This window comes from Odocoileus virginianus, chromosome 16 (genome assembly GCF_023699985.2).
Source record: "Odocoileus virginianus isolate 20LAN1187 ecotype Illinois chromosome 16, Ovbor_1.2, whole genome shotgun sequence".
NCBI lineage: Eukaryota > Metazoa > Chordata > Mammalia > Artiodactyla > Cervidae > Odocoileus > Odocoileus virginianus.
In genome coordinates this window covers 9,324,706-9,347,893 of record NC_069689.1, presented here as the reverse complement: position 1 = coordinate 9,347,893, position 23,188 = coordinate 9,324,706, and the positions used below count along the sequence as shown (strand labels likewise).

The following is a 23,188-nucleotide window of genomic DNA, read 5'->3' as shown; positions in this document are numbered from 1 at the left end:
TTAAAGGGCCCCCAGCAGGGCTGAGAGCCTGTGGTGTAGTCAGAAGGCGCGCTTCTCTCTCCTCAGAGGACGGGTCCTGGTCCTTGGAAAGGCCGGATCCCAGGCCTGCCTCACACCTGTGAGTCCCAGGGGTGTCTCGGGGCGCTCAGGTGAAGCGCAGGCTTTGGGGCCGAGTGGACTTGAGCGGGCCCCCTGACGGGGACGGCACAGCGGCCCCTGGTGCCTCGGCCACAGTTCTGAAGCCGCAGAGCGCTGAAAACACACTGCTTTTGTCACAGGTTTGGTGCCAAAACCTGGCCTGAACTGATGTGATGCTTTTTATAATCTTTATAAATATGAAGTATTTTTAAGTATGAATATTCCTGTTCAGACTGTTCATGTGTGTTCTTAGAGCTGCCATCCCAGACTTCAGTGGGAGTGTTATGTAATGTATAATACATACACTGTTTCCTTTCTGAAATCCAGACAGTTCTGAACTCTGACACACATCTGAGTTCTGAACTCTGAAACATTTCTGGCCTCAGTTTGGGGTAAGGACTTGTGGAGCTGTAGAGACTCTGAATATAGGTGGTCATAGCCGGTGAATACAGATCATGTTAACATGTGAGTATGTGTGTAAAACTCCCCGCCACAAGCAGGCGTTCTGCAGACTTAGCTGTTAGTGCTCTTGCAATTCCTCCATCCGTGGGTTTACACTTTCCCCATTTGGTTCCTTTGTTTTCCCAGCACCTTTATATTTGTTATGCCAGACTTTATTCTTCAGGTAATTCAATATTTTCTACAAATCAGAAGTAAATTGAATCTGCAACTGTGTATCCATCATCTATTCTGTACATGTATCTGGGCTCTATGTCCCAGGAGAGTAAAAGTGCGTGTATAACATGGTCCCTGCTGGCAGAAGGCTTAGAAATTAGTCCTGGAAATAGGAAACATGGGAAAGTTTTTTTTTTTAAGGCACCTACGTGATCAGATTTCCAGCCAAGGGGAGAAGGTGTGTTAGGAGGAGCCTTTGTAGAAGGGGGTTCCTGTTGGGGATGAGAGACCTGAGGGCTTCAGGATGAGGGGTCCTCCCCTAGTGGCATGTGCCACGTGATGGCGAAGGGCGTGGACCCAGGTGCTAGCTGGCTCCCACGGTGGCTGCGGGCCGTCTCCGTCTCTCTCAGCCTGTCCTGTCGTTTGTGAAGCATCTGACCACAAATACCAGTCTTGACTTGGAGGAGGTGACCCTGTGAAATTGGCTGAATGTTCAGATATAGTAGTATGTTAACTTCTGTGCCTTTATAAACACTCCCTGACCCCTGCCCCCACACTGATTTTTCTCTCTGGAGATTTAGAACCTTGGGTACTCGGGTGTGTATCAGGATGCCTTCGATTGGTGACCGTCGCAGGCTAGGAACACAGGCGGGCCATTTTCAGTTCACAGTGGCAGATATTGAGTATTGGCGTGTCCCAGCCTTCCCACTGGGAGGCCCCCAGCGCCAGGAGAGACGCGCACCCTTCAGAGGGCTGAGGTGCGGCCCACGCTCTAAAACAGCGTGTTTGCCACACGGGGTTTTTGTGGTCTGTTTTTTTTCTGAAATCCGTGTGAATTTTGCATTTACCTATATATGTTCTAATATTACACACCTCTAAAAAATCTTTCTGTGTATCAAAACTGACCCTCTAGACAAGAAAATGTGCCCATGTTTCCTTGGCCCCCTCGCACGCCCCTGCGCTTTGACAGGCAAGACCTCCCTTGGACAGAGCAGTCTGTGTTGAGACTGACTTGTCTTTAATCCGTACATTTCTTGTCTTCAGTTTTCTTTCCTTTGGACCCTTAAGGGATTGTTTGTTCTCCACGTATATTTGGTGTCTTTTGCTCTAGATAATTTAGGTAATTGGCAACCAGTTTTGAGCTTACTAAAAATTTTGATCTGGGTACCAGCATCCCCAGTCGCCTCAGGGGGCATGTTGAGAAACACACTGGATGCTTGCTTTTGTGTGTGAGTGTTCTTTTAAGATGGGAGGGAAAAGTTAAAACCTCAAAACCCTGTGGTAAACTGATGTGGGAATCTGATACTACAAATGCCTCCGGTGATTTAAAGTAAGACTTACTAACCTTTATAGAGAGCAGTGAGCGTGAAGGCAGTGACAGGGAGAGCGGACACCCATGAGAGGCTGTCTCTGCCCTCAGTCTGTGGGTCCCAGGGTGCTCGCAGCCCCCCTTGAGGAGCGCCTCACCCCTGGGCTGCAGACAGCCCTCCTCGGGGTCCGTGCGGCAGGACCTGGAGTGAGAACCGCGGCTCCCCCTCCGGGCTGACGAGCAGGGAGCCACCCGTGTGCACGCTGACAAGCTTCCACCCGCTATGCACGGTGAGGAGACAGCTCCCCGGGGGCCGTGTTCCGGCGTGTGCCTAGAGGGCCTTGGGCACGTGGGCATCCTCCTCGGGGAACCTTCGTTGTGGGGAAGTGGACAGGCTTGTGCTGAGCTCTTCGGAGGAAGCAGGGGGCAGCCCTTCCAAAGATTCTCACGTTCAGAGTCAGACTGCCCCCAACAGAGGACTTGTTGGCCTCTTGTTGATGTCATGGTTCAGAATCTCACCAGGATGGGTGGGTGGGTGTGTGTGTGTGTGTGTGTGTGTGGGTGTGTGTGGGTGTGTGTGTGGGTGTGTGTGTAAAGATGGAATTTGGGTCAGTTTTTTTTTTTTGGGGGGGTCAGTTTTTAAGAGAGCGGTTAAAGCTTAGAATTTTTTCCCCATTTCCTTGGTTATGTCAGTAATATGGAAAAGACTATTCAGGATGGAAAGTCATTCTGAGCTGGGGAAGGGGTCTGCAGTTTTGTCCCCAGGGGACACTGGGTAGGGCTGGAGATTCACCAGGGGGTGGTGGGTGGGGGCGTGTTGCTGTCTCGCGGGCACGGGGCAGGGTGCTGCGGCCTTCTCCAGCTTCCAGGGCATCTCCGCAGCAGACCCTGGGCCCGGAGCATCAGTGCTGCCGAAGGCGAGGGTGTGTGATAATCAGCAGCGGGGAGGAAGCCCGGTGTCCTTCATGTCAGCCTGGATAAACCCTTTCACGATGCCCTAGTTTACACTGAAACTTTGGCCATCAGGATGGGAATTTTTTGGTAGCTATCATTAGAAAAATAAAAGAATTTTCCCACTGTGGTTCCCAAGTTCCCCAAATTCGTGTCTTTGACCCGTAGCTCTCTTTGAGCTTTAGACCGGCCCCACGTGTTGATTTCACAGATGTTGCTTGGGTCCGTGTGTACCAGGTACCTCTGAGCGCAGGCAGCGCCCCGTTGTCCTGAGGCCTGTGCCGTGAGGACCTAGAGGGACGTCCACCGGTGGGTTCCGGGGAGAGAGGGTTGGCGGGGTGAGGGGAGACCCAGAGCGGGGCACCTTGAGCAGCTGGGTGACCCGCGCCTGCCGGAGAAGGAGGGGGCACGTTGTCTGCGAGCCCCGAGCGGGCGTGGCCACACACACCTGAGGCTGCCTGTTTTCACCTGGTCCTCGAGAGAACTCTCGACTCCTTCCCGCCTCCCAGCAGCTGCTCCAGCCAGGAGACGGGAGCGGGCCTTGATGCCTCTCGTCCCCTCGCAGGCGCTCAGTCCTGCATCCTGGTTATCTGTACCTCCCGGGTCCCCTGCCCGGGCCGGGTCTCTTGCTGACGCTGGCGGCCCCTGACTAGTTCGCCTCTCCCTGGGTCACTCTGGGCCCTGCTCCGAACAGTGGGCAGAGAGGTCATTTAGAAACCCAGGCTGCCTCCTGCCCTTCACTGAAAACCCTCCAGTGGCTTCCCACTGCTGTCCAGAAAGTCAGCTTCCCACTCACCAGGCACTGAACCGTCCTCTTTGGCTGAGTCCAGACGGTCTGGCGTCCTGTGGACCTCTTCCCACACGAACCTGCCTGGCCAGGCCACGTCCATCCTCCCCTGCACCCTGCCTGCCCTGCCCGCGTCTTCCTCGCTCCTCCTCGCAGGGCACGCGCCGTGCCCCTGCGCCCTGCCTGGGCTCCTGCCGCCTTGTTTTCGTCCTGGCAGCGCTTCGTCCCCCACGTCAGAGGTTTTCAGGTGAGAAGTCGCTCACCTGCCGCGTTCACGGGGAGGAGGAGTGGGTGACTCCCGGGAGCCACCCCCCTCCTGCGGAGCTGGGGGTTTTGCAGAGGGGATTTTTCCCTCCCCTTTTGGAGAACTAACGGTTGCGGCAGTGGTGTGCGGGGCGGCGGTGCCCGCCTCCCGGGGGTGCTCTGACCCCTGTGGCTGGCTTATATCCCACCGTCCTCACAGCACAGGGAGATGGCCCGCGTGGACTTTGTTGCTGGCTTCTGAAGTAAAGCATGGTGAGCTAGCAGGCCTTGCCTGCTCCAGAAAAAGGAAATGGCAAGCTGGTGCCACAGCATGCCACAGTGCTCCAGCATGCAGACAGCTGCTGGGAGGAAGGCCGGTCATCTCCGGGTCTGCTCTGCTGGGCCCCAGCTGGGTCTGAAGAAGGGAAGGCTTGTTTTGTTAGAAAGAATACCCTCTTCAGGCGTTCCCAGCCGAGTCACGGTGTGTGTAACTGGTTCGGGTTTTCGGAAGAGCAGGATGTGGGAAGTGGGCACAGAGGGGCCAGTTGGCCCTGTCCCCTCTGCCACAGGCTGCGGGTGGAGAATTCACAAGTTTCCAAGGGGAAAGCTGAGTACGAAAGAAGGCCCGAGCTAGTCAGGAGCTAGAGGGATTCCCAGCCTCTGAGAAGGGAAACGGCAGAGAAGTTATGTAAAATGATTTCCTGCTCAGAGATGCTTCTGCGCCTGTCTGGCAGGTGGACCCCGGACACAGAGCTATTTTATAAGAAGTAATAAGCTGGAGATGCTGAAGGTCCAGTTTCCTAATGAGGCAGAGAGACATCCTCTAACACCTGATAGTTTCTAGAAGAATTCAAGTCCTGGTCTCAATTTGCATTGTTCTGAGCTTGTTGATAAGATTGAGGATTACATATCTCCTGGAAGCAGAGTGTGTATACCACAGGAGGATTATTTTTAGGTTTTATAATAAAATCTTTCACAGCACAGAATTTTAAAGACCTGTGTGGACAGAAGCAGATCTTTGAAGGTAAACCTCAGTTTGGCTTAGTAGTTCATCTCATTGAAATGAAACCAAGGAGGTTCACCACGTCTCCCTCCAGGCAGTCTTCACGTGTTGAAGCGGCTCAGCAGAACTCTCCTATACCAAAAACAAGTTCTTTAGCTACTTGTGATGGAAGATGCTGAAATAAGCAATTTAAAATTCAGCGTAGTCTGTTCAGAAGGGATCATTTTAAAAGGTTCCTGGACAGAGCCCCTCCGTGTGTGAGTATTTTACAGCAGGGCCGTGGGTGATCGAAGTAGACTGTTCTCGCCCCTGAGGAGCGGGGCGGCCTGGGGGTCACGGTGCTGAGAACCGCGGTTGGGAAACGACAGGCTTAAAGATGGTTTTTAGGCTGTTGAGAGATTGTAAAAATAAGCAAAGAAGAGTATGTGCCAGAAACAGCCTAAAATAGTGGCCCACGAAGCCTAAAATATGTATTATCTGGCCTTTACAGAGAATGTAGAGTTTGCTGACTCTTGGTTTAAGGGTCAGGAAATGCTGTACAAGGACTAAAATTTGAGCAGACATTTTATAGGATAAATAACATTTTGATTTTTAAGGTGGCAGCGGTGCGGTGCTGCAGGAGGGCCAAAGGGGAGAGAAGAGACAGGGTGGGGAGCACAGGTACCCCGAAACACACACAGCGTAGGTGGAGCCTGGGCTTGGGACCTAAGGAGGGGGCACGTCTTAAATAGCAGCAAGCTTGAACTTGATACTGACGTGACTTGTGAGCCCTCAGAAGCTTTTGAGTAGGAGAATGTTGATGTCATGATTAGACTTAATTGTAAGAAATTGAAATAGTAGTCCTTTTTTTTCCCCCCCCTGAGTCATGCTCTCAAACTGTGAAAGAGTTCTTCAGAAGTGATTGTACTGCTTAACAGGCCTCTGACTTGATGGCGGTCAATGCGCCCTCGGGTCCAGCATTCCTGGTCGATGTGATTTTCATGCTTGTTTACGTTTCCTGATCAGCAGCAGACACGGGTGAGGTCTCAGCGATCATGACTGAGGAACTTGAACGAGTCTCTAGAAAGGTGGAAAAATTCTTGCTGAAGTCCATAATTGTGCTTCCACTGTTAAACCTCTGCATGGAGAATTTCGGTTTTGTGTACTCTGTCATTCCACCCAGGTGTGTATTCTCTGAGCGGTGGAAAGTAGAAGAGATGCTCTGAGGAGGGCGGACACACTGGAGTCCCCGTGAAGGACTGGCTCTGAAGGCAGAGCCTTGACAGTCTCCTGTTTCCAGAGGGCGTCTCCCAAGACAAAGCTGGGTGGAGACAGCCTAAGTTTATAAGAACATGCACCCACAGAAAAATGCATGAAGATGAAAATAGAGAAAGTAAAATTTGTCATCATCCCCCACTGTTGACATTCAGGTGTGCCGCCTCTGAGCCCCTTTTCAGGATGTGTGCCCCTCAGTCGCATTGACTCACCCCCGTGTGTCCCCTGCCTGGCTCCCTGCAGGGGCGCACAGTGTGGCCCGCTGGTCGGAGGCAGTGCTGTGTTTCTGTGGTTCTCGCTGGAGCCTCCTCGCTGCTTGCTCTCGGTGGTTCTCTTCTGAGCAAAGGAGAGGCTCTCCTGACTGATTCTGAGCCCTCACTGACGGGGAGCCATTGGTGTGTAGACTGTTTTTTGCAGAAATCAGAACCCTGGTCTCTTGAGTATGAAGCTGGTGAAGGCCTGCCTTCTAACATCTGGATTCTCGGCGTCATCCAGAGTTGCTCAAGATGGGCTGACTTTGTAAAGAGATACTGTTCCAGCGAAATAGATGTTGCTTTTCTGAACCAAACTCTTCAGAAAGGTCTGTTTGCACTAGGGTCATCCCTGGGGAGTCCTGATGGCGAGTCCTGGGAAAGCAAGGCCCCAACACCCCCTCCTCCCCAGGCTCGTCCATCCGGAGCCTCCTCTGCACCATGTCCCCAAGACCTGCCATGGTCTTGGGATGCAGCCATCACCTTGGTGGGGCTGTGTGACCCAGTCTGCCCATGTTAGGACCCCTTGTCTGGGAGATTTGCCCCGCTGGAGCTAATAGTGCACACACACGGATCCCTGTGGACTTCAGAGGGGTTCATCCACACTGCCAGCCTCTGCTTACACTCACTGCTTTGCTGAGCTCCCAAGAGCCACACTGCCCCCATACCAGGACGTCAGTGCTTGAAAGAGTGGTGTGGGGTGTGTGTGTGTGTTTTGTTTTTTTCAAGAAAAAAGCCAGTGTAGTCATGGTAGAATACTTAGAAAAAGCAAATATTTCCCATCACCTCCCCACTGTTACTATTTTGATATGTAGTATGTGGTCCTTCGCACTGGGTATCGTTCATGGAGTCAAAGTTCATTCATGTTGTAGCACGTAACAGCAATTCATATTTGTAGGCAGATAATATTCCGTTGCATGGACAGACCACATTTGCTTATACATTCATTATGTTGATGGACACTGGGTCGTTTCCCCTTTTGGGGAAAATTATTATTAGTTTTATAATAAATAATGCTACCATGAACAATCCTATAAAAGTTTTTGTGAGAACCTAAGTTTTTGTATCTGTTGTAAACAAAGCTGGTAACTCTATGTGTAACATTTTGAAAGACTGCAAGACTGTTTTTCCAAGTAGCTGGGACATTTTCCTTTCCCGTCAGGAGTGTATGCAAGTTCCACTTTCCGTGCCTCTTTACCAGACACTGTTACTGTCCATCGTTTTTATTTTAGACATCCTAGTGGGTGTGAAATGATAGCTCATTTTGGTTTTGGTTTGCACTTCTCTAAGGACTAGTTATGCTAAGCATCCTTTTGTGTGTTTCGTGACCATTTAGATAACTTCCTTGGAAAAATGTCTATTCATATTCTTTGTCCATTTCTAAAGTTGGGTTGTCTTTTTGTCCTTGCCTATGAGTCCTTTATGTAATCTGAGTACAGTTCCTTTATTAGAAATATGGTTTGTAACTTATTTTCTCCATTCTGTAATGTGTCTTCTCACTTTCTCGATGGTGTCCTTTGATGCACAGATATTTTTAGCTTTGATGACATCTAGTTTATTGGTTTTTTCCTTTGGTTGCTTGTGCTTTTGGTTATGCTTAGGCAAATTGTTGCCTAATCCAAGATCAGAAAGATCTATTCCTGTTTTCTTCTCAGAGTTATATAGTTTTAGCTCTTACCTTTAGCCATTTTGAGTCAATTTTTGTGTTTGGTGTGAGGTAGGGGTCTAGCTTCATTCTTTTGCAGCTAGACATCCATTTGTCTGTTAGTTGTAAAAACGGTTCTTTTCCCCATCAAATGGTTTTGGTACCCCTGTCAAAATTAATAAAGGCTTATTTCTGACTCTAAATTCTTTGCTGTTGATCTTTATGTCTGTCCTTACGTCAATACTGTGTTGATTACTTAGCTTGATAGTAAGTGTTAAAATTGGGAATAATCCTCCAAATTTGTTCTTGTTTTTCAAGATTGTTTTGTCTGTTCTGAGTCCCTTGCATTCCCTCATGCATTTTAGGATCAATTTCTGCACCATGTAACTTTCTCTGTTTCACTTATTAAATCGTGAGCATTTTCCTTTTTCCTAGTCTAAACTTGGGCTAACGCAAGCCCTGACCCACGTGTGGCTGGTGAGCACGTGGAATGTGGCCAGTTCAGACTGAGGTGAGCTCTGAGTGTAGCCTGTGAAGAGTTAGTGTGGGGGAAAGCCACAACATAGCTCATGAGTAATTGTTTATATCGAGTACATATTGAAACAAATTTTATATTGGGTTAGATAATATTTATTACCTAAGTTGACCTATTTCTTTTTACCTTTCCAATGTGGCTACTAGTAGATTTAAAATTATGTGGTTCTCATGTTTAGGTTAGACGGAAGTGTTTTTTACTAGAAGGGCATCCTATTTGATAGGATGCACGATTACATGGTTGTGTCAGTTTTCTTGTTTCAGTTCTTGGTGGTTTGAACACTTAGGCTATTTCCAGTTTTCTCCACTTTACACAGTGTTGTGATAGTTGACCATGTAGCTAGGTCTGAATTCACAAGGAGGACTTTGGAAGTGTGTTTGCTGCACTGCTAAATCAGGGGCATGCAAACTCTTGTGCTAAAGTGTTGAGTGAGTGAGTGAATGTTTCGTATCAACAAAAAAAACAATCTTTCAAAATAAGACTACAGACAGATTCAATGAACGTTGACTGAGCACCCCTGCTGTGAGTTGGCTTCTGTCCCAAGAGTGGGAACACAGTGGTGACTGAGCCCCCTTGAAGCTGGTCTTCTAAAGGGGGAAGGGACAGTCATCCACCCGGAGGCTGTATCGGGCTGGTGGAGAGTGGCCGAGGAGGACGGAGCAGCAGGCTTACGTAGCCGGCGTGTGGCAGGGGCGTCCGGGAAGCCGTTCTGAGCAGGTAGCGGTTACGTAGGGACTGGAACAGAAGCACGGAAGGGAGTTATGTGAAGATCTGGGAGAGGACCGCTTTTAGGTAGAGGGGTCAAAGTTCAAAGACCTTGCATTGGGAATATGTGTGTTCAGGAAACAGCAAGGAGGCCAGGGGGGCTGGACCTTGGGGAGAAGTGTGGTTGGATTGGGAATATACTTGGAGCTGAGGGTCTTTGCCGGTGGAACAGGTATGGGGCGTGTGAGGGAGGGCCAGCTTTTATGACCTGAGTACTTGTGTGGGGCCTTTTTTTCCTGAGTCAGGGATTGCTGGAGGTGGGTCCGAGGGCAGGGGGCTCACGTGGAGATGCTGAGTTGGTAATGAGATGGACCAGCCTGGAAGTCACAGGGGAGGTGGGACTGGAGTCAGGAAAGCTACCGGACATCAGGCAGGCTGAGTGAGCGCCGCGCACTGGACTTGGGAACCTGGAGGTCTTTGAGGACTTCTACCCGAGCGGTGTCGGTCAGCTGCCCTAGGGTGGCAGGTACAGGGTTTTAAGGGAGGATGGGTTGTGTGTACTGACAGCTCCTTGAAAAGTTTGCTGTCTGTGAACAGCATGATGGAGGTGGGGAGCTGGGGCTAGACAGCCTCTTCCCCCCTACCCTGCTCACCCTGACTGGTGGGAGTGGTCCCGGAGAGAGGCTGAGACACAGGGGCTGGGGTCCAGGACCAGGGTGGAGGGTGGGCTTCTTGACTGGCTCCGGAGAAAAGGCTGAGTAGCCTGGCAGGCCTTCCATTCCGCTGGGGGAGGATGAAGAAAGTTCAGATTGCCAGTGTTTCCAACAGCTGAGAGTGATGAGGAGGGGAAGGGCATGGTAGGAGTTGCTGTGGGGTTAGATGTAAAATTTGCACGAATTTTTAATATGAAACCTCAAACTTCACTTCAAAATGCTTACCCTCGGGGTTCTCTCTCCTGTGCCTTGGGGTGTATTTTGGTGGAAAAGTCTGAGAAGCCACTTCATTATGGTATTCTATTGTTATGTTGTTAAATCTCACCCAAGTGAGCATTTAACCTTAAAGAGTCTGAGATCCACTTACCCATTTTGTTATCCTTTATAGAGCTTTTGCAACTGCTCCAAATCTCCCTGTTTGTGCATCTTAATGGTTGCTTGGCAGGCGCTTGGCTGTGCGTGGGGGAAGCCGCGGGGCGTCTGTCGGAAGCGCCACCCTCGGCTCTGCCCCTTCCCAGGTGAGGACCGGGAGGAAAGCAGGCCCAGCGGCGCCACACCCACCAGATTTAGTGAACCTTTTTCCTGTTTCTGCGAAACGGTTAAGGACGGCCCGGAGCGGCTTTTAATTCTGGCAGAGTGGTTTCGGGGAGCTGAGGGCAGTGCAGCTGCCAGCCTTTTAAGGGACTTAGTCGCGTGGCCTGCTTTCCTTCCTTCCGATACAGTTTGAGTATAATTAAATCCCCCTCCCGCAGTGGCGGCTCAGGCGGTGAAGAATCTGCCTGCAATGCAGCAGATACGGGTTCAGTTCCTGGGTTGGGAAGGTCCTCTGGAGAAGGGCACAGCAACCCACTCCAGTGTTCTTGCCTGGAGAATCCTGTGGACAGAGGAGCATGGAGGGCCACGGTTCATGGGGGTGGCAAAGAGTCAGACACACTGGGTGGCTAAAACTTGCCCTGTCCCGCCATTTCGGTTCTTCAGCCTCCTCAGCAGAAAGTGCTGTGAGCAGTGGGGTTCACTTCCCGGACGGGAGCCTGTGGGGCGTTCTCCTCCCGCTTTGTGTTGACAGATGAGATGGCCGGGGCTTAGAGGGAGCTTGATTTGTAACTGGAACGTTCATGTGCATGACTGGGTCTCCGGGCCCTTGCCTCCCAGTTCTCCCGACCTCCTGGGGACCTGCTCCTCCCTGAGCAGGGGCCTGCCCTGCCCCGCGAGGTGCCTCTGCAGAGTCTCCGCCGCGGCCGCCGTCTCCTGACCGCGGCTGGCATCTCTTCGCCAGGTGTGACTCGCTCTTTCCTCGCTGGTCTCCCCGTGGGGCTCTGAGCTCTATGAAGGCAGGGACTGCAGCCTCGTGTTCAGCTGGTGTGTCCAGCCTCTGCCAAGGGGTCTGCCAAGCTTGTGCCCAGAGAGTGCGCCCAAGAGACAAGCGTGTGTGTGAATCCAGACTTTGAGTCCAGATTGCTGCTGTCTCCTGGCCATCCACGGGGGCGCTCGAGTCACTGCAGCCAAGGCTGGTCCTGTCATCCTTTAATAACCCTTCATGAGTCTTGGGGGCCAAGGTGTTTGGGAATTTGGAATTTTTGAGGTTTTCGGGTAGAATGAGTGAGTGGGCCACACACTGTAGAACGTCCTAGGTAGTAAGTACCTTGTCATCAGGCAGTAAGAGCTTTGCAGCAGGTGTGTGACTGTTCCAGGTGAGTGGGGCGGACACCATGCCATGGCGTGTTGTAAACATGTTTTCAGAGCTTCCGGGATTTCGGGGCTCGGGTGAGGGATTGTGGGCCAGTTTGGGTGCATGTCTGATTTCTGGGCATTGGTGCTGGAAAGAAGGAAGACGGCCCCAGCCCTCCTGTGGTATGCTGGGAGGAGCACACGGGGAGGGTGCCTCTGGTGGTCACGGGGTTTGCTGTCCCCACCCGCCTCCCTTGCTTCAGGAAGCGTGTCCCCAGGGAGCTGGCTCCAGGGCACTGGATGGCAGTGCAGGTGTGTCGGTGCCAGGCTTGTAGACAGTGGCTGTCCTGTGTCCTCCTTCACTGTCTCCTGGAGTTTGCTCAAGCTCATATCCACTGAGTCGGTGATGCCATCCCATCCTCTCTCATCCCTTTCTCCTCCTGCCTTCAGTCTTTCCCAGCATCAGGGTCTTTTCCGATGAGTCAGCTCTTTGCATCAGGTGGGCAGAGTATTGGAGCTCCAGAATCAGTCCTTCCAATGAATATTCAGTGTTGATTTCCTCTGGGGTGGATTGGTTTTGACCTCCTTGCTGTCCAAGGGGCTCGGCCGTCCTCACCCGCACCACAGTCTGGAAGCGTCAGTTCTTCACCGCTCGGCTTCCTGGTGGCTGATCTCTCACATTCATACATGACTACTGGAAAAACCATAGCTTTGACTTTTCAACATTGAGTGGATTTAATAGGTGTTTTCTGACTTTTAAAATATGAGTATAGTTTTTCTTTACTGTTTTTAAGATGCATTTTTGACATAAATGGAACTCTTTAATGTAAAAAACTACCTGCTTTTTGGTATGGTGCTTGCATTTTGAAAAAAATGTTTAATTGCTAGGCTGCAGGAAAGGCTGCCCTTTTTTGTTAGAAAATGAAAACCCAATACTGAAATATGTCTCAAAATGTATATTTCAGGCATTTGAAACAGATATGGGGTCCAAAAGTTTATTCCTGAAGCAGATGTCACTTTGTGTTATTTCTGACAGTTTTCTGTGGTCTTTGATAAATTATGTAGATTGTATTAACTCTCATCTGAACATGTGTATTAAAGATTAGCCTTTCCAAAGATTTAGAATTATTTTTGTCCAAGGCACTGGACTTAAGATTTAATGAAAAAAAAAAAAAAGATTTAATGAGCCATGACACTGAATCAGAAACACGCTTTAAGTCTTTTAGATTTTATAAGAGAGATTGTAGTTTTCAAAAAGACTTGTCAGAACGATAAGAATAGAGTTTGTATTGTAAAATCTTCCTTCAAGACACGTTCTGGGGTTTTATGAGTGATTAATGTTGGCATTACCCAGAGTTTTGTGGTCAGTATTTGCAAGTAATTTACTTAACAGGGTTTTAAAGAGACTCCTCCTCATGTTTTATAATTACCCTTTTGGGGGGACTAACCTGTAACATAAAAAATATCTGGTGGTGTTATGTTTGCTACAGAGGTATTATGTTTATAGACTTGGAAATATTTGATTTCTTAGGGTGTGTGTATAGATAGATTATGTAGTTTAAAATGTTTGCATCTGTATTGCATGTATAAACAGATCAGTTTCCCAGTGTGGCCTTTAGAGTATCATAGAAGACTGAGGGGTTTTTAAAAGGTCAGAATAGAAAAGTTGTGTGTGTTTTAATTGCTTATGTGTTTTTTCCTCCTGGGATTGTTAAAAGAACACAACAGTGACCGTACCATGTGAGAAAATGTTAAATGTATGCAACACTATGTATAAGATTTTCCACAGAAGTTTTTATTCACGGTGAGGCACACTGGGAAGGCTCCATTAATTCACTCATTAGATGGTATCATAATTCTGGAAAAACCACTTCACCATAGGGGTGTTTACAAAAACTGAAGCCTCCTATGCCGGGTTTTGACATTGCTTAGCTATTTAGGTAGCAAGCGACGCAGCGTCAAAACCAATTTCAAACTACCTATGTTGTCAGCATGCAGATTTTCTTTATTCAGTACTTAAAGTATGGATTTACCAATCTGAGTAATTTGAAATGCATACAGTAGCGTTAAAAAAAAAATTAGATCTACCAAACCGAAAATGTGTGTATATCTGAGTTAGTTTCTTTTCTTGATTTTGGTTAAGTTAACAAAAGAATCATCACATCTGTAATTTCTGGTAACTTAATGAGAACATGCTGAACTTTTGGGTCACGATAAATTTTCCCATTATGTAAAATATTTTACACACCGGTTGACTCATTGTGAATTGTGAGCAGACATGATTCTCTTCCTGCGGAAAATAGAAACACATATTATCGTAATGACGGTTTCAGCCAATGACAGAACTGCTCAGATGGCGTGTTGCCTTCTGTTGACTGGGTTGTGGAGGACGTTCAGGTGGACACACAGCAACGGGAGTGAGTGGGAACGGTTTGCTGCGTGTAGAGGAAATAGTCTTTCTGTAAATCTGTTATTTTATACATAAGCTTGTTTTTGTTTTTACGAGTTTCATGTTCAGTTAGTGCATGTGTTTTCTTTGCCTGTATTGACTTGAACTTTCATAAATATTTCTGGGTGTTAAAAACCCCAGTGCTCATATTTATTTCATAGCGGAAAAAACTAATGAGTGCTTTTTGGTGATGGTGGTGGGGTGCCTAGTTTCCCTAATTAGCATCCTCCCTTGTGTTTAAAAGTGCTACATTTGCATGTAGGTGTGATTTCTATTTTACATTAAAGCTCAAATCAATTTACTTGTTACAAAACTGTTGGACTCTGAGATTTGGGGGAGAAAGAGTTACCAAAAACAGTTGTGAGTTCTGAACAGTGAGAAGCTTATTCACTACTATTTGGAAGGGGCACCCCCAGAATAATGCATTTTAGTGGGGGGCAAAATGAAGACTCATAACATTTTCCCTGTTACATTTCTTTTAGATGGAGAGCTGAATCTCAGTAAGGGAGGCCGACTGTCAGACATGTGGCCTTGTGCTCGATTGCGCAGCCACACACCGCGCAGTTCACCCGCTCCAAGCGTCCAGTCCAGCGGTGCTTAGTATATTCACAGAGCCGTGTGGCCATTGCCCGCTGTGGACATTTCATGGGACCTGGAGCACACAACATGTGGTCTTTTGTGTCTGGCTTCTTGCTTGCAGCATCATGTGTTCAGGATTCACCCGTATTGCGCTGTGTGTGGGTAGGCTGCTCCTTTTCGTGGCTGGACCGTGCACCTGTGTGTTGGGGCGGTGTTCGTTCAGCCCGCTGGTGCCTCTGTGCCGCGTTGCCTTTCTGGCAGTCGTGAGCAGCGTGCCCCGGAACACCCACCTGCAGGCGCTGGTGAGGTGGACGTCCTTGTGTCTCGGGTGCAGACCTGGAGGTGTTGGCATCAGCTGGGGATGCCTCTCTGCCGTGCTGTCCAAGTTCCCATTTAAATGTGAAAGGAGCTGTGCTGCTTCTAACTGGGGCCTCCCTGCCCGTTGTCGGTGACCTGTTGGCTCCTGTGTCATGTTTGAAGCCCCTTCTTTCCTGAGATCACATCACATCTGACACTCACCAAGTAAGTGTCGCCGAAGACTTTCTGCAGCTAATTAAGTCTGTTCCGCTTCTAAGCCAACTAACCCTTACCTGTGTTTTATACTTTTCTTGTTTTCTTCCCCCCGCTTTTCTTGAGGGACGCCCTTTGTTCTCTGGCCCCGGCTGCCACGGGGTGGCTGAGTGAGTGGTTTGTGTGTTTCCCCTTCAGGCAGCATACGCTCACTCCTTTGGCTCTTTTCAGGGTACCTTTGGTAACTGGGTTGTCTATTTTGAAGTAATAAACACCTTAAGGTAGTCGGGATGCTCTTGAGCATTTTGGCAAGTGTCCAAATGAGACCTGCAGGGAAGTTTTCATAATTTGTATGGAGTTCATGTAAATGTACGTTAACAGCATTAGCTAATTGCCTGAGTAGGTTGTGAATGTCATCACTGCTGTTTAGTAAAGGAGCAGGTTCTGTGTGGTCATTTCCGTGAATGGAGAGAGCCCTTCAGGTCTCTCATCATGTATTTGAACTGAGTTAAGCTTGGAGAAATGATCGAGTGCTTTGTGGATGCAGGCTTTATTTTTTTAACGGTTGTGTCTACGTTTTGAGAAGCCTATGCTTTCAGCAACTTTTCACGTGTGTTATAGCGGTGAATCGAATCAACACTAAGGTTCATAGGACAAGCCTTTTTCTGTCGGCAGGAAGTTCCAGAATCAGAAGGAGCGAGCAGTCGGTTAGGGGGACTGTGTCAGAGGGAGATGGGGCGCCCTTCCTGCCCTGCCCCAGCTCCAGGCTGAGAGGCGGTGGGCTGTCTGCCCGGCGCCCAGTCGTGCACCTGACATTGCTCCTCGTGTCGGAGCCTGGCTGCCCGCTCAGTGGATGGAGGAGACAGCAGGAAGCCGCTCCACGGGTAGGTGGGGGCCTGGCTTGCCACCCTTGGTGTTCAGGCAGTGACCCTGGCAGGCGGTCCTGTGTGGTCCCGTGGCCTGCTCCCCCCTCCTCCCCTGGGCCTGGAGGCACCGTCTCCCCCAGGGCACTGCCCTGAAAGCGCTCTCGGTGCTGGACTGGGGGCCTGGGTCTCAGCCCCGGGCAGCTTCCCCGGCCCGTCTTGAGGTATTGCTTGTTCCAGGAGGCACAGAGTGTTGAGGTGAGACCCCTGCCCCCTCCTCCAGACCCTCCTGGGAGAGCCCGCTCGAGCCAGAGCGCTGGGTTCTGGTGGTCAGACAGTGGTGCGGCTGCAGACAGCAGCCTTGATCCCCGATCTGAAAGGCAGCATCTAGGGGAGAGTCTGTGGGGAGCTCCCAACTGTGCCCGGAGACGTTTGATGGAAGTTCCTCCGAGTCCATTAAACCACTCCAGTGAGTGTCTGTAAAGTGTAGTGTTCCCACGCTGCCTCTCTCTGCCTTCCCTTCTGATCAGCCACCTCGTGCTGTGAGTTATCCAGCCAGTCAGAGCTGACTCGAGGTGATCTGGTTTGATCCAGGATATTCATTTATTCACACCACACCTTCCTGGGGAGAGATGGGGTGGGAAGGCTGTGGTGTTTCCATAAACTTGCTCCCTCCCGCTTCCCGGAGTGAAGCCCCTGGAAGCACCCTCTTCCCCAGGGGGAGCCCCTGGACCCGTGGGGTGACACTGGGGCTCCCACCTGGGCGGTGGCTGACATCCTCTGGGCCTTGGGCAGAGGTGACGCAGGGGGCATCTCCCGATGTGGGGCCAGGGGTCTGTCCTGGACCCCCCGCCCCCGCGCACCAGTGATGCTGGGCCCTACGGGCACTCAGCCTCATTTTCTCATGGTGTGGTCACTTCCAGGGCAGATGGGAGCCCAGAGGAAGGGCCTTGCTGCTTGCGGTGGGAAGGGAGTGGAGTGGTGAGGGCTTCCTGGAGGAGAGTCCAGAGCTGGAGGCATGAGGGGAGCCAGGTGGGCAGGGAAGGCAGAGCAGGACCCCCACCCGGGAGAAGAGTGGATGTCTGCTGGCAACCACGGGCCGCTTCGTGTCCCTGGAGGAGGGACACCTGCCCTTGGGCCCCGGCTCAGCGTGGGGCTCGGTGGGGAGCGGCTGGAGCCAGGGCAGACAGCTGGCGTCTCCGAGGGGTGGCAGCGTGGGGAGCCTGGCGCAGGGCCCCCACTCGGTTCGGTCTCAGCCCCCAGCGCTTGGTGGCCAGGCGCTCAGGGTGACCGTGTGCTTCAGGACCGGGTGCCTGGGTGTCTTTCAGGCATTGGTGGTGGCGGTGAGGGTCCCATGGGCTTCAGGGCAGAGACCGCTTTCGCTGGGGGTCACAGATGTGTGTGTGCACTGCACTCTTTTGAGGGCATGCCGCCCTCGTCTCCCCTTTCTCCCGGAGGTGCGTGTCTGTCAGCTGTGAGGCGTTCCTTGTCACGGAGCCTTGTCCTGGACCCCGGGCCGCCTCCAGCCCGGTCCCCCTCCAGCCCGGTCCCCCTCCAGCCCGCCCTCCCGCCCCCCAGCCCCCATGCCAGGATGACCTGGCTTGTGGGTGTCAGCCCCGGCGGGCCCTCGCCAGCAGGATGGTGGCTGTTCACAGACAGCGCGTGGTTAAGGCTCACGGGGTAAACCGAACGAAGCAGCGAAAGTTAAAGGTCACTTGGTAAGCGCGCCACTATTTTCAGTGTCTTCCGAGGCTGGCTGTGTGGTCGCAGTTCAGTCTCTCAAGGGCTCTGTCGGAGGCGGTAGCTGGGCGCTGAGGGTGGTTGCTGCCACCCGGGCACCCGCAGCGCCCGCACCTCCCGGCCTGAGTCCTCTGGCCTCCCGGGGCTCCCCTCAGGCACCGGGGCTGCAGGAGGCAGCGGAGGTGCAGGTTCTCACCGGGGCGCTTGGGCAGTGAAGACGGCGTGTCGCCAAGCGCGTTTCGTTCCTCTCCGCGTTTCCACCCAGCGCAGCACATGGTCAGAGCCGTTCCCCAGTGAAAGCCGCGAGCTCGCCAGCCTGCAGGAAACAGGTTGGAAATCTAGAAATGCTCTCCGCACCCCCCCACCACCCCAGGTTTTTGCAACATTTATTTTTTAAAAGATCTTTAGAAAATCTTTCTGATTCAGAAGGCAGCTTCCTGTGCTGGGGAGTCTCTCTCCGGCGTTCCTGCTTCTGAGCTTGGTGACTTGCTTCAGAAAGACTGCAATGCAGCGGCTACCAAAGTGCCTGTTAATATGGCAGCAACCGGCGGGGAGGTCTTCGGCCCCCCTCCACAGCCACTGCCCGCGGCCTGCAGTCTGAAGGAGGAGGCGGAGAAGGCGATGCCCCCCTGGACGTAGCCGGCCAGTGGTGAGGACGGAGGTGGGTTTTGTGGGCACTGTGGCCAGCACAGGCCTGTCCTGCAGCAGGTCTGTGAAGTTACTGATGCAGTGGGCTGCTGGGGGGCGTGCGGCTGGAGATGCCTCTGCAGTCTGCACGGCGGTTTTGCTTCCTTCTCTCTGCTCACGGTGTATCATGAGAAGGTAAGGGACTTTGTAAACCATGCATGATATGTATTTTAAATATTTATCAGTATCCCCGATGAAGGCAAAGAATTATGATTGAGTAGATGTCTTCTGAACCTGAGAGAGAAAAACTTTGGTTTCTTATTAAGGACAGTGTGAACAGCCACCTTATTTGTGTTGACAGATGTGCTCGAAATGAATCATAAAAGATGTTGTTTAAAGGGATCTCTTTTCTTTGCTTTGCTAATAGCCACGGTCGAATTTCAGGGATGTAGCTATGGATGTAATGTGCTGTATCTTTAATGTAAGGAGCGACAAGACAGTTCCATTGATCTGGCGTGGAATGTTTTGTTTTACAGAATCACAGCTGTCCGGTGCTGGATGGTGAGGTCTGGGGTCCTTGGTTCTCGTGGACCTTCAGTGGAGCATCTCCGTGTGTGCAGCCCCGTCCCATCCTGGGGCCAGCTGGATCTCCCTCCAGCTGTTCCTCTTTGTTTATCTAAGAGGCAGGCTGAGAGTCAGAACTCAGGTTTATTTTGCTTTGAATTGGTGGCCCCAAACTGTATTAAATGCATTATGGGTGGTAATTTATATGTGCAGCGGCCAAGAAATATAATGTCAGGGTTGCCATGGTGACTGCATGCATTCCGGAAAGCTTATGAATGGGTTCTGAACCTTCTGGCATTTTAAGTGAGATGTTCCAGCCGAGAGCCTGCATTCACGATGAGTGTAAATGAACGCAGCCTCCCCGGAGCCGCGCGTCCCCCTCTCTGTTACCAGAGCTGTCCTCCGGCTCCAGTCTTCCTCTGCCTTCATCGCCTCGGTCTCTTGGTTCCTGGTGACAGACTCAGGCTGAGAGATGGTTTTCCGACTTGCATGCATGTGTGTGCAGTGTCCTGTGCCTCGGCTTGCCGGTGGGCAGCGTGGCATGGGCTGGCTGTCCTGAAGGCCCCCAGCGTGGTGGCCGCCCCGTGTGCAGGTGCGGGCCTGCGTGCTATGTCCACCCGAGGCGCTCTCCAGCGACGCCACGGGGCTCCGGGAGCGCCCGGCTCCAGGGAGGCGGCCCCATCTGCTTCTGCTTCCTGGATGTCCCAGAGGTTAGTTTTGGAGAGGGAGGCCCCAGTTAGAAAGACCCGCGTTCAATATGCCAAGCTTGTGAAAATAATAAGCGCAGGCCTGATATGCCTAGTATCTTCATTGCTGGTTTTGGAAGTGTGTGCAGCCTGTTTGTTTGAACATCAGTTCCCCTGTGCATTGAAACTCTACTGATATCTTGACTGCATGGGACTGAAATGCCTGTTTGCTCCTATTTTGTGAAAGGAGTCTAGACAGCCTGCTGCCCGGGGGGCTGGGGTCTGAGGCAGCCTCGGGGCAAGGACGGCTCTTGAGAGAGGTGCTGGGTTCCTGGAGGACACTTCACCCTCCTCCTCGCTGTTGACAGACATTCGGGCCGTATAGTTTAAACTTTAATCCTGAAGGAGACGTGACCTTCCAGGCTCCTGCCGCTGGGTGTACGGCCCGCGGTGCCTGGTTAGGAGTCGGCACCTCACAGCCCTTCACCTCCCAGGGGGGGAGACTGAGGCCCAGGCAGGTGAGGCCGCTTGGTCAGGGTCCCAGGGCAGGGCACAGCAGCTCGGGGACCAGAGACCTGCTCGCTGTCCTCCTGAGGCTCCTTTGCTGACCGTAGAGGTGTGCTCTCGGGCCGCTGTTTCCGCTTTCCTTTTTTATCCAAGGAGACTGCCCATAGTGACTGGAGTAGTGCGCTCCAGTTTTCAGTTGTGAATATTCCTGCCTCCCCTCCTCCTCTCCTCCACCGTTCATTGAGCACGGTGTGCTGGAGGCTTCAGGGGTGGGGTGGAGGAGGGCGCAGCTCTGCCCCCAGACCACGTGGCATCCTGAGGGACCAGTGCCCTGTGCGTGGGGCATGCGGCCTGTGGGCCCAGAGGAATTCTGCCTCCACAGCGGCACTCTTCCTGTCTGAGGTGTTTTCCAGAGAAGCTTACGGCCCAGTGGTCACCAAGGGTGAACCTGAATCATCACCTGTTGGATCAAGGTCGCAATACTGTGTTCCCTGGGGCAGAACGACCTAGCAATATTGGGTGCAGCCTCACAGTTGCACCTTGTTACAGGTAATAAGAGGCTCAGCTCACGAGGCGTGAAGTACACCTTGATAGAGTCCTGGCGGCTCAGATGGTCAGGAACCCGCCTGCAAAAATGCAGGAGACCTGGGTTTGATCCCTGGGTTGGGAAGATCCCCTGGAGAAAGGAATGGCAACCCACTCCAGTGTTCTTGCCTGGAGAATCCCATGGACGGAGGAGCCTGGTGGGCTACAGTCCATGTGGTTGCAAAGAATCGGACGTGACTGAACGACTGACACATCATCATCGTGTTAGATGCTGGTTAACCCAGACTTTTTTTTTAAAAAAGATTTTGGTCACCTCACCTGGCATGCGAAGTCTTAGTTCCTGGACCAAGGATCAAAGCCACACCCCCTGCATTAGAAACTCAGAGTCTTAACCAGTGGACTTCCAGGGAAGTCCCCCAACCCAGATTTTTAATTTGCTGGTCTTCCAGAAGATTGAGATTGTATTACAGACTGTGTTTCCCTAAGTGGCCGCAGTGGCACCTCCCATCCTGCAGACGGTCTCACAGTGGGACTTTGGCCGGGAGGTGGGTCTCTGTTCCTTCTCTGTGACCCTGGGCCAGGTGTGTGACCCACCTCACCCACTGGTATGGCAGAAGTGATGCTGCGTGACTTCCAAACTAGGTTTTAAAAACATGGTTCAGTTTTTGCCTGGCTTCTCTTTGGGGACACTTGCTATGGGGAAAGCCAGCTCGTGCAGGAAGAGCACGTGCAAGGCCCTAAAGGAGCCGTTCTGAGGCCCCAGTCAGCAGCCTCCCGGCAGGCGAGAAACATCCTGGCAGGTGACTCTGCATTCTGCTCTTCTCACTTCTCAGCCAAGACCCCAGACACCGTGGAGCAGAGCTGTGCCGTCAGCGCTGTGCCTGGTCCAGATCCGCAGCCCACAGAGGCTGAGATGGGTGGAGGTTTAGGCTACTCTGTTTGGGGTGGTTTATCAAATCCCTTATGATTATGCAGTGGAGGTGATGAATAGATTCAAGGGATTAGATCTAACAGACAGAGTGCCTGAAGAACTATGGATGGAGGTTTGTAACATTGTATAGGAGGTGGTGACCAAAACCATCCCCGAGAAAAAGAAATGCAACAAGGTGAAGCAGTAGTCTGGGGAAGCTTTACAGATAGCTGAGGAAAGAAGAGTGAAAGGGAAAGGAGAAAAGGATATTCCCAACTGAGTGCAGAGTTCAGAGAATAGCAAGGAGAGATAAGAAAGTCTTCTTAAGTGAACAATGCAAAGTAATAGAGGAAAACAATAGAATTGGAAAGACTACAGATCTCTTCCGGAGAAGGCAATGGCACCCCACTCCAGTACTCTTGTCTGGAAAATCCCATGGACGGAGGAGCCTGGTAGGCTGCAGTCCATGGGGTCGCAAAGAGTCGGACACGACTGAGCGACTTCACTTTCACTTTTCGTTTTCATGCATTGGAGAAGGAAATGGCAGCCCACTCCAGTGTTCTTGCCTGGAGAATCCCAGGGACGGGGGAGCCTGGTGGGCTGCCGTCTATGGGGTCGCAGAGAGTCAGGCGCGACTGAAGCGACTTAGTAGCAATAGCAGCGGAGATCTCGTCAAGAAAATTGCAGATATCAAGAGAACATCTCATGCAAGGATGGGCAGAATAAAGGACAGAAATGGCAAGGACCTGACAGAAGCAGGAGAGATGAAGAAGAGGCGGCGAGAATACACAGGAGAACTGTACAGAAAAGGCCTTAGTGACCTGGATCACCATGGTGGTGTGATCACTCGCGCAGAACCAGACATCCTGGAGCGCAAAGTCAAGGGGGCCTTAGGAAGCTTTGCTACAAACAAAGCTAGTGGAGGTGGTGGAATTCCGGCTGAGCTGTTTCAGATCCTAAAAGATGATGCTGTGAAAGTGCTGCACTTAATATGCCAGCAAATTTGGAAAACTCAGCAGTGGCCACAGGACTGGAAAAGGCCAGTTTTCATTCTGGTCCCAAAGAAGGATGCCAAAGATTGTTCAAACTACTGCACACTTGTGCTCATTTCACATGCAAATAAGGTTATACTAAAAATCTTTCACTCTAGTCTTCAGCATTACATGAAGCTAGAACTTCCAGATGTTCAAGCTGGATTTAGGAAAGGCAGAGGAACCAGAGGTCAAATTGCCAACATCCATTGGATCATAGAAAAAGCAAGGGAATTCAGAAAAATACCTACTTCTGCTTCATTGACTGCGCTAAAGTATTTGACTGTGTGGATCCCAACAAACTGTGGAAAGTTCTTAAAGATATGGGGATACTTCATTGCCTTACTTGCCTCTTGAGA

General features: G+C 51.3%; 1 protein-coding gene across 2 annotated transcripts in view; it reads left to right on the top strand.

The window, feature by feature from the left end:
• Positions 1-23,188, top strand: part of TRAF3 (TNF receptor associated factor 3) — a 120,052-nt gene that overhangs the window by 19,637 nt on the left and 77,227 nt on the right. The gene's annotated exons all lie outside the window — the stretch shown is intronic.